General features: G+C 39.5%; 1 long non-coding RNA gene across 5 annotated transcripts in view; it reads right to left on the bottom strand.

Annotated features, from left to right (window-relative positions):
• Window positions 1-998: 998 nt before the first annotated feature.
• LOC144308680 (uncharacterized) overlaps window positions 999-9,553 on the bottom strand; it is a 123,967-nt gene continuing 115,412 nt past the window's right edge. For all 5 annotated transcript variants that reach the window (XR_013375050.1, XR_013375051.1, XR_013375053.1 and 2 more), the window contains 3 exons: window positions 9,181-9,379; window positions 5,155-6,498; window positions 999-1,136 (listed from right to left, as the gene is read on the bottom strand). This is a non-coding gene — a long non-coding RNA (uncharacterized LOC144308680). The remainder of the gene's footprint in view (window positions 1,137-5,154; window positions 6,499-9,180; window positions 9,380-9,553) is intronic.

The raw sequence follows: 9,553 nt of genomic DNA, 5'->3' as shown, positions 1-9,553 counted from the left end.
CAAAAAGTTATTGAATGCCCAGTAGGTGGCCAACACAATGCTAATCTTGATAGATAAAAATAATGAATCTCCTAAAATAGTCTTGAGGATCACTGGGTAGCATTTATCACTTTTATATTTCTTTGTATTATCAACTCTTTTATTGGTAGTAGTCACAAAAGCTCATAAAGCTGCTTTCAGTTACAATTTTACATACAAAATTATACAGGCATGCAAGTATACTGTTGTCTCTACATTTTCTCCCTCCTTTCAGTTGGCATGGCTAGTACGACAGGCTTCCAAATGTTCAGAGAAAACAGTATAAAATCATTATTCTGCTCCTAAAGTGACCATCAACTACACAATAGCTATATTTGTAGGTATAAATACCAATTATTTCTTATTGTTCACATTTCAATATGTGTCATAATTTCTCAAAATCTTTGTAGAGAATAACATGGCAGTAAAACCCTTAAGTGATTCACCTGATATCCTGGCATGAAGATTCTGCTTCACGGAGACAGCCTCAGGCCAAGAAAGGGACTAGAGAATTGTTACAGCTGACATTTGGAGTATATGATCAAAATAATACTTTATTGGGGAACACATTGAAATATTCCCCAATTTCCATGTTGGTCTCTAAGGGGGTCATAGCATTAAACACAACTGGGTAATAAGCATCTCCATCTCTTGCCTTCAAGTATCCTGAAAGATGTGACTCACACCTAACCAACCATTATAACTCGATCACCATTTCTCTTGAATCTAGGTAATGGCTGATAGGCAGTGTCAGAAGTCACCAGAAGACATGCTGCTCCCAAGGCCAAGAGACACACAGAGCTCTGGCCAGGTAACAGGGTAGACATTGTGACCCCAAGGACACCATGAGGCCAGTTGGGGAGAAGTACGGCCTTCCTCTTAACTTTTCTTGCTCATGGAAGAGATATCTTTATATATATTATGTTGATTCTCTCCCCACTGTTATATATATGCATTAACAAGTGGTTTGCATCCCACCCCCCCACCCCCAATCCAATAGCTAAGCAGGAAATACATTCCATCTTACTCCTACCTGTCACCATAGATCTGAGTCCCTCTCCCTGAGTTACTTACCTCAACTCCTGAGACCCAAAAATAAGCAGGTAAAACACAGAATCCTGGAAGCAAAGGATGAGAGAATAATCAGTAGTTGGTGAGATGAAGACAGTAGAGATCATTTTTCCTCCTCAGACCCTGGAGTGAAAAAAATACGAAACAAAACTTTTTTCTTTATCAGCAGTGCGCAACAATACAGAAAATGTTCTAGGTGCCTAGGGATGCCCTTATTCTCCTCTCAGCTCCTGGTTTTTGTGAACCTTTTATTGGATGCATATTTGCTATGAGCAGCATATTTCTGCATTTTCGCACTCTGTGACACATGCTACTATTAGGTGCCTGTGTTTCCCTCGACAGATTGAACCTGAAAATATTAGAAGGAAACATAAGGGAGAATACTAGACTGAAAGCAAGTTTGATTTAAAAAACTGGGTTCTAGAAGTTCTTGTAAAGAGAGAAATAAGAGGATTTGTGTAAGTGAATTTATCTAATACAGATATAGTAATTTAATATTAGTTACATTTATTACTTTTGAAATATAAAGTAAGGGTGAGGAAAATGTAATCTGGATGTCCCCTGGTCCTCCAGTCTATATGTGTTTCCTTGCCTTCAACTGTCCATAAAATAAATTCCCTCCCTTAAATGCAAGAAATGCCACACATTTCCTAAAATTTCAGTGTATTACAGGAAGACATCATAAACTAGGACCATAAATTTATGCTCTTAAGGGAAATTCCCAAGACAAACAGGCCTCCTAGACTCTGTTTTCTTTCTTCCTGGTCCTAACTCTAGATACATGACTTTCTTCCTAATTTCCCAAAGCAGCCCTAGTAGAAATAATAGAATACAGTAGAGAGATACCCTAGCTAATGTAGAAACTATAGACATGATGAAACTGCATTGGCAAAAAGCCGGGTAATATTCCCTCCTTCCAAGCATATACTACTGGGCTTGATCATTTTGCATTTAGTTTAGTAAGGCTAAATGATTAGAAGCATCTTGCACAGTAGCCATGTACTTTTTTACATTGATATGGAAAAATAATGATGATTTTCAGTATCAGATATACCTGTGCACCATTTCCATCAGTCTATTAAATGTCTACAACCCTCAATAGACTGAGAAGCACACAGCTCAGTCTCAGAGATTAGTCATAGTCAAGGAAACGTATTTCAGGGGACAAAATAATTCCAAATAACTTGATCCTTTCCTTTAAATTTGTTGAATTTCATGAATAGTAACTGAAGCCTGATTCTACAGAAACATTGACATATATCAATTTCTCTTTTGTCTGCTTCTCTCTTCCTTGAAGTATTTGGGCCCTTGACGTAGCTCTCCAAACTTCTCAACGGAAAACAATAGCACCTCAGAACTGTTTCCTTCAACCACCAGCATCAGTATAATTTTTTCTTCTTTGCTTCACATACCCCTCAGTAGCTTCAAAAAAGTCTTTGCAGCAACCTAACACATAACAGGAGACTCTAAGATCCATTACCCCATGAAATCACAAGCACACAACCACCGTGTGCCAATGTAAAAGAGGTGCCATTCTATTTCTGTCTGTGTCCCTCTCAAAAGCTGTGGTTTAAAAGGAGATAACTCCCAAAACCTAAAGGAAAAAAGCCCAATACAATATTTCCTAATTTTCAAGAGGTCTGAGTGGGACGTTTCTGTGCTTGCCAGTGTGACTGATCCTGAGTACCAAGGAGAAATTGGACTACTACTCCCTAGTGGAGGCAAGGAAGAATGTGTCTGGAATACAGAGGTCCCTTAGGGCATCTCTTAGTTTTAGCAGCCCTGGAATTAAGGTCAATGGAAAACCACAACAACCCAATCCAGGTAGGATTACTTATAGCCCAGACCCTTCAGGAATTAAGGTTTAGGTAACCCCATCAAATAAAGAACCAGAACCAGCTGAAGTGGTTGCTGAAGGCAGAGGGAATATAGCATGGATAGTGGAAGAAGGCAGTTATAAATAATAGCTACAAACATATAACCAATTACAAAAATGTGCAACTGTCATGATGTCATGCACACTAATGTCATGTCTTCCTTAACTTATGAATATATGTATGTATACTATATAGCAAATTTGTTTATTTTCTACCCTCTCTTGTCACCTTATCATGTAACATAAGATGTATTGACTTCATATCAGAGTAGTTTAATATTTTAAGTGTTATATCATATTTCAGTTAAAGGATATCAAGGGGAAGAGCAAACGTCACTGAAGGACTTTACCTCCTCATCTTGGGAAGAAGTTAGTGGATTTTCAGTTGCACGCAGGATAAATGTATCATGTTGGGCAGGGCTATGTCTTCATTTGGAGATTAAGGAGGCTTTAAGGAGATACATATGGGTTCCAAGTTGACAAGGAATGGACTTGTGACAGTTAATTTTATGTGTTGACTTGACTGGGCCACATTGTATCCAGATGTTTGGTCAAACATATTCTGGGTATTTCTATAAAGGTGTTTTTGGAAGAGACTAATAGTGAAATTGCAGACTGAGTAAAGCAGGTTGCCCTCCCTAATGTTGGTGAGCCTCCTGAAATCAGTCGAAGGCCTGAATAGAACAAAAAGCCTCACTTTTCACTGAATAACAGAGAATTCTTCCTACTTGACTACCTTGAGCCAAGATCCCAGTTTTTCCTGCCTTTGGGCTTAAATATCAACTCTTCCTGGGTCTTGAGCCCACATGCTTTCAGACCAAAACTACACTATTGGTTTTTCCTTGGTCTCTAGCTTGCCAGCTCACCCTGTGATTTAACAACCTCTCTAATAATATGAGCCAATTCTTTACCATCGATTCCTCTCTCTGTCTCTGTCTCTCTCTCTCTCTCTCCCCCAATATATGAATATCTTATGATATGATAGCATTACCATGAAGTTACACAAGCATATTCAAAGGAATTGGAGAGCATCACTCCATGACGCTTGTAATTCAGCAAGGGAGGACAGAAAGGTATTTGGGCTTCCTAAAACAGAAAGCTTGACTATTGGGAGGAAAGCAAAGAGGTATCAAGTTTTTGGGAGTTTTGAAGGCAGGGTGTGTATTTGTTGTGCATTGAGGAAAAACTAACCTATAACCAGAGAAGGGGCATATCGTTCTAAGTGTGGTCGGTCCTTTTGTGGACAAAGAGCTATAATTACTTGAAGAATCTACACAAGAGAATTTTCCTAGGGGGTCCTTTAATTCTAGATTGAGTTTCACAAGAGGTGCTTCAGAGAATACTCGGTGGTGGCCTGTCACTGAAGGTACCAGGGCTCAAGGAAGTGTGGCTCTGTCACTAAAGTTCCACCCACCATTGCCAATGCCACCACAAATGTTGTCCTCATTGTACATTACCCTACTCAAAAAGGTGCCATTCATATATCAACTTATGTGAATGACGCCTCCCTGAGTAGGGCACTGAACACAGATAAGCCGAAGGCAGCAGGCCTGACTTTTTAAAAAGAAACCTACAAATGAGGTTTTTCCTGGGACACTCCCTCCTTAGATTTTAGAGGGGTCTTTAAAGGGCCCCATGAGTTGAACCAGCAGGTTCTTAGAACCAGGTGGCTCTAAGACTCAAAAAATGATACTAGTGTGCAGCTATTGCCTCTTTCAGGGCCAGCACTGATGTTGTACCTGTTGCACATTGCTACACTCAAAGAGGTGCCAATCATAGGTTTTAGCTACATGGATGGCACTTCCTGAAGTGGAGCACTGCACACACCATAGGTAAAGGTGGTGATCCCGCACAAACCCCAACACCCTCATCACTATGCCAGGACAATCAACGCTTTAATACTCTCAATGAGGAATCAGCAGAATACAACCAAAAGGCCTGGAAAGCAGCCACTATGCTCCCCTCTCATTTGCCTTCCCCTGAGTGCCTACCTGTGCACTTGCTATGCATTTCACGGGATAGATTTTAGGACTGAGAATAAGGCTTCTTCCTTGCCTTTTCCCTCTTCCTCTTAGATTTAGGATACTTGCTGCATTATTCTACTTCTCAATTTAATATAGTTGGCACATAGAAAAACCACTTTATTTCCCCAAAGTCAGTTTTTAAGTAGAAAGGATAATTTAACTCACTCATTATACGCAGATATTGCAGATCTAGTAGAGCTCAATTAGAACAGTGCTGGACAGAATTTTTTTTTCTTTACACATTGATTCTTCTTTATACAACCATGTGAGCTTTAGCTTGGCATCCTATGAGAAGAGATGGAGGTCTGAAGCAGCAGAAAGGAACAGCATTATGTACTTAAAAATCAACACACAGAAAAAAGTAACACATACAAACACATACAAATACATGCAAATAAACATGCAGATAATGAAACCAAAAAAGAAAAACAAAAAAAAAACAGCCCCAATCCACACAAAACAGTACAGTGCAATATTCTAAATAACACATTATTTTTTAAAGATTTTATTTATTTATTCATGGGAGACACAGAGAGAGAGAGAGAGGCAGAGACACAGGCGGAGGGAGAAGCAGGCTCCATGCAGGGAGCCCAATGTGGGACTCGATCCCGGGACTTGGGGATCATGCCCTGAGCCAAAGGCAGACGCTCAACCGCTGAGCCATCCAGGCATCCCAATAACACATTAAAAAAAAAAAAAAAAAAAACACCACCAGCAGGAAACTAAAAAGAATGTATAAGATACAAGGAATTCAGATACACAAAACCCACAGGAAACAAACCCAAAAAGCAAACAAGCAAACAACAAAAAAGAATGCACCAACTAAATTTCAATGAACAAAAAGATCATAAAAACAAAAAAAGAATTCCATAAATAAAAAATACCCCACACCAAAAAAAAAAAAAAAACAAAGAACAAAAAACCAAAAATTTTTGTATATCCTTACAAAAATACAAAACTCCAAAACATACACACCAAAAAATGACTTCACACCAAAAAATGACTTCACTCCTCAATAAAATCAAAAGCTGTGAGCAAACACGAGTCCCTCTTACAATCCAGCACCTATTAGGGATAAATGACCCTTACTGCACAGGGAAATTCTGAGAATTCAGGAAAGAGAGAAGTGGACAACACCATACGAAGTAAACAGATGTGGTGCCCTGGTAGCAATGTTAGAACACAAAGAAGAAAAATTTCTCTCTTCTTCGCTACAGCTGAACTTTCTTCATGGCTTTGGGTGAGGCTTTTGGGTTATATGACGTTACAGAGATTGACAACAAAATCCACAAATGTCAGTTGTCAACTCAATACCCTGATGATTTAAGAGAGATTACCTGAGAGGTGATACGGCACAGGTTACCAGGTTCTATCCCATTCCCCCACATAGAAATGTAACATTTATACCTTGGCTCCCAGGTTGTTCTTCAGTCCAGCAATGATCTTCAGGGGTTGGTGCTTGCTCACTCTCTTGCTCTCTCTTCTGAGAGCCCAGAGATATGAGTGACACTTAAAATGAACAAGAGAACTGGCATAAAAACAGACCCACTGACCAAAGAAACAGACTAGCCCAGAAATAAACTCATACACATATGATCAAATAATCTTTGGCAAGGGTGTCAAAAACAGACAATGGGGAGAAGACACTAAAAGTTCAATAAATGGTGCTGTGAAAATTAGATATTCATATATATATAAAAGTATATATATTATTATACTTATATTTATATTCATATATATGAATATATGTTATTCATATATATAAGTATATATATTAAGCCATATAAAGAAGAAAATTGCCATTTGTGACACAAAGTGCATTATGCTAAGTGAAATAAGCCTAAGAGAGAAAGACAAATTCTGTACGGTATCACTTATATGTGGAATCGAAAAGAATTTTTTAGATTAAAAGAAATAAGAGCAAAAAGCCAATACAATATTTCCTCATTCTTGAAGGTTCTGAGAGGTCAATGATCACATCTTGTCATGCCTTTACACAAAACTTTACAAAAAAGTAAATCTATTTATTGCATGAAAATTTCTGCATGCCATCTTAGTCTCCTACTGATATGGTGACCAGAGAAAAATGTAAAATGATATTTAAAGGAAGATAGAGGGGGGCACCTGGGTGGCTCAGTGGTTGAGCGTCTGCCTTGGGCTCAGGTCGTGATACTGATACTGGGGTGCTGGGATGAGTCCCGCATCGGGGTCCCCACAAGGAGCCTGCTTCTCCCTCTGCCTGTGTTTCTGCCTCTCTCTCTGTGTCTCTCGTGAATAAATAAATAACATCTTAAAAAAAAAAAAAGAAGAAGAAGAAAAGAGAGCTTCTAGACCCTGAAGAAACAGCTAGGTTCAATCCATGAAAGAGTAAAGAGCTTCGGAGTTCAGCAGAGGGGGATTCTAGGTACGGTAGAAAATGAAGGAGAAGGCTTCTATGAGGAAATTTGAAGGTTGAGAGCAGAGCAGTAGCTTTGAGCACAGGAATTTCTTCAGAAAGAAGGAATTCTGGGTAGCCCCAGTGGCTCAGCGGTTTAGCACCGCCTTCAGCCCAGGGCCTGATCCTGGAGACCCGGGATCGAATCCCATGTCGGGCTCCCTGCATGGAGCCTACTTCTCTGCCTGTGTCTCTGCCTCTCTCTCTCTCATGAATAAATAAATAAAATCTTAAAAAAAAAAAAAAAAAAGAAAGAAGGAATTCTGAGACTATAGAGAGGGACCCATCTCCAAAATTCCCTCAAATTTGGTCAGGCCTTTCTAGAACAATGGGGTGGTGCAAATCCCTAGAGAAGGTATATGAGAAGATTTTCCAAGAACCCTCTTTTGCTTGATCAGGCCTCTCTAGATGTGCTTCTGAAATAGCTCAGCCCTGAGGAGGTGGCCCCTTACTCAGAGGAGGATAGCTGTCCTTGAAGCTCCACCCCACCCCCAGGACTACCACATGTTGATGAACATGTTGTACAAGACTCCTCTTCAAAAAGGCAAAATTCACAGCTTTGTCATGTGAATCACATCAACATGAGGAGGTCACTGTATACAAAGTGACCGGATGTGGCAGCCCTGTTCAAAGACCTGTCTCATGAAGCTTTAACTCCACTCTCACACCTTTAAGCCTTTGAATAGACACCGACATTTGACCAAAGTGCCTCTATTACCCCCATGCCACTGCTCTTCTTCTTGTATCCTCTGGGTATCCCTCTGGTACTGCATCCTTAATGAGCCAGGTTTCAGGAGCAAAGTAGAATAAACTCCCTCCACCTCCTCTTCCTTAGGAAGAATAATCTATGTTGGCATTGTCCTGTTGATTTTCTAATTATTACTGATATTAAGGATGGTTCATTAAAAACTATTTTGCTACTCCCAAAGTAATCCTTTTTTAAAGTTACTGTTTTATTTTATTTAAATTCAATTAATTAACATATAGTGTATTATTCGTTTCAGAGGTAGAGTTCATTGATTCATCAGTCTTTCTTTTTAAAGGTTTTATTTATGTATATGACAGGGAAAGCACAAGGAGGGGGAACAGCAGAGGGAAAGGGGGAAGCAGGCTCCAGCCAAGCAGGGAGACTGATGCAGGACTTGATCCCAGGGCCCCAGAATCATGACCTGAGCCCAAGGCAGATGCTTAACCAACTGAGCCACCCAGGAGCCCCTCATCAGTTTTATAGAACACCAGTGCTCATTACATCCCACGCCCAAAGTAATTATTTAAGTAAAAAAGTCAAACACCTCAGTCCTTCAGGCTTCTGCACTGGAAACCAGGTACCGAAGTCCAAATAAACAATTATTACTAAACAAAAACATCTGAAAACTCAAACCAAATTCAAGCAATGCAATATATGCATGAACCAATCAACTAGTTTATGAACACCAACACACATAACTCTCACGCCTTTTCAAAAATAAGCACAGAATCAAATTGAGAACAATTTACAATGGCATCACTGTCACTGCCTGGTACAAATCTGAGGGTGTGAGACTTTCTGCCCAGAGAAACCCTTAAAGCTCAAGAGAAGGGAGCACACCTCTTGAGCATTTGACACTGGTTGTATACAGGTAATAATGTAATAATATTGGTAGATAAATTAGAGGAATTCGCTTCCTCTTGGTCATAATCTAAATTTTCCTCAAGATTTGGAGTAAGACATATAACTGGTTTGAGATGACAGCAAAATTCCACAAACTTCCACTTGCCCATTCAATGTGCTGATGCAGTGTGGTTTGTGGGAACTCATTTGGAAGGGGGCATCATTATGGCAGCTCCCCAGCTCCATTTCCCAGCACTATAGTGGATACAACCTGCTTCCCAGTTACTTCTCCAGTCCTGCAGATCATCTCCAGCAGTCTAGTGCCATCCATTTTTCTATGACTCTTGCTTTTTCTTTGTGAAGACCTTGAATTAAGAAGGAACAACTCAGGGAATGTAGAAGGGAAAAGACAAAGTTACATGTCTTCATTCTCAAGAGTTCTGAGATAAGTACTTTCTCCTCCCTTCATCTTTTTGCAAAATTAAAAAATATAAAACATTAAATACAGAAAAAGGAACTAACCACATTAAATGTTCTAA

This window comes from Canis aureus, chromosome X (assembly GCF_053574225.1).
Source record: "Canis aureus isolate CA01 chromosome X, VMU_Caureus_v.1.0, whole genome shotgun sequence".
In the NCBI taxonomy this organism is placed as follows: Eukaryota; Metazoa; Chordata; class Mammalia; order Carnivora; family Canidae; genus Canis; species Canis aureus.
This window is presented reverse-complemented; position numbering and strand designations above follow the sequence as displayed.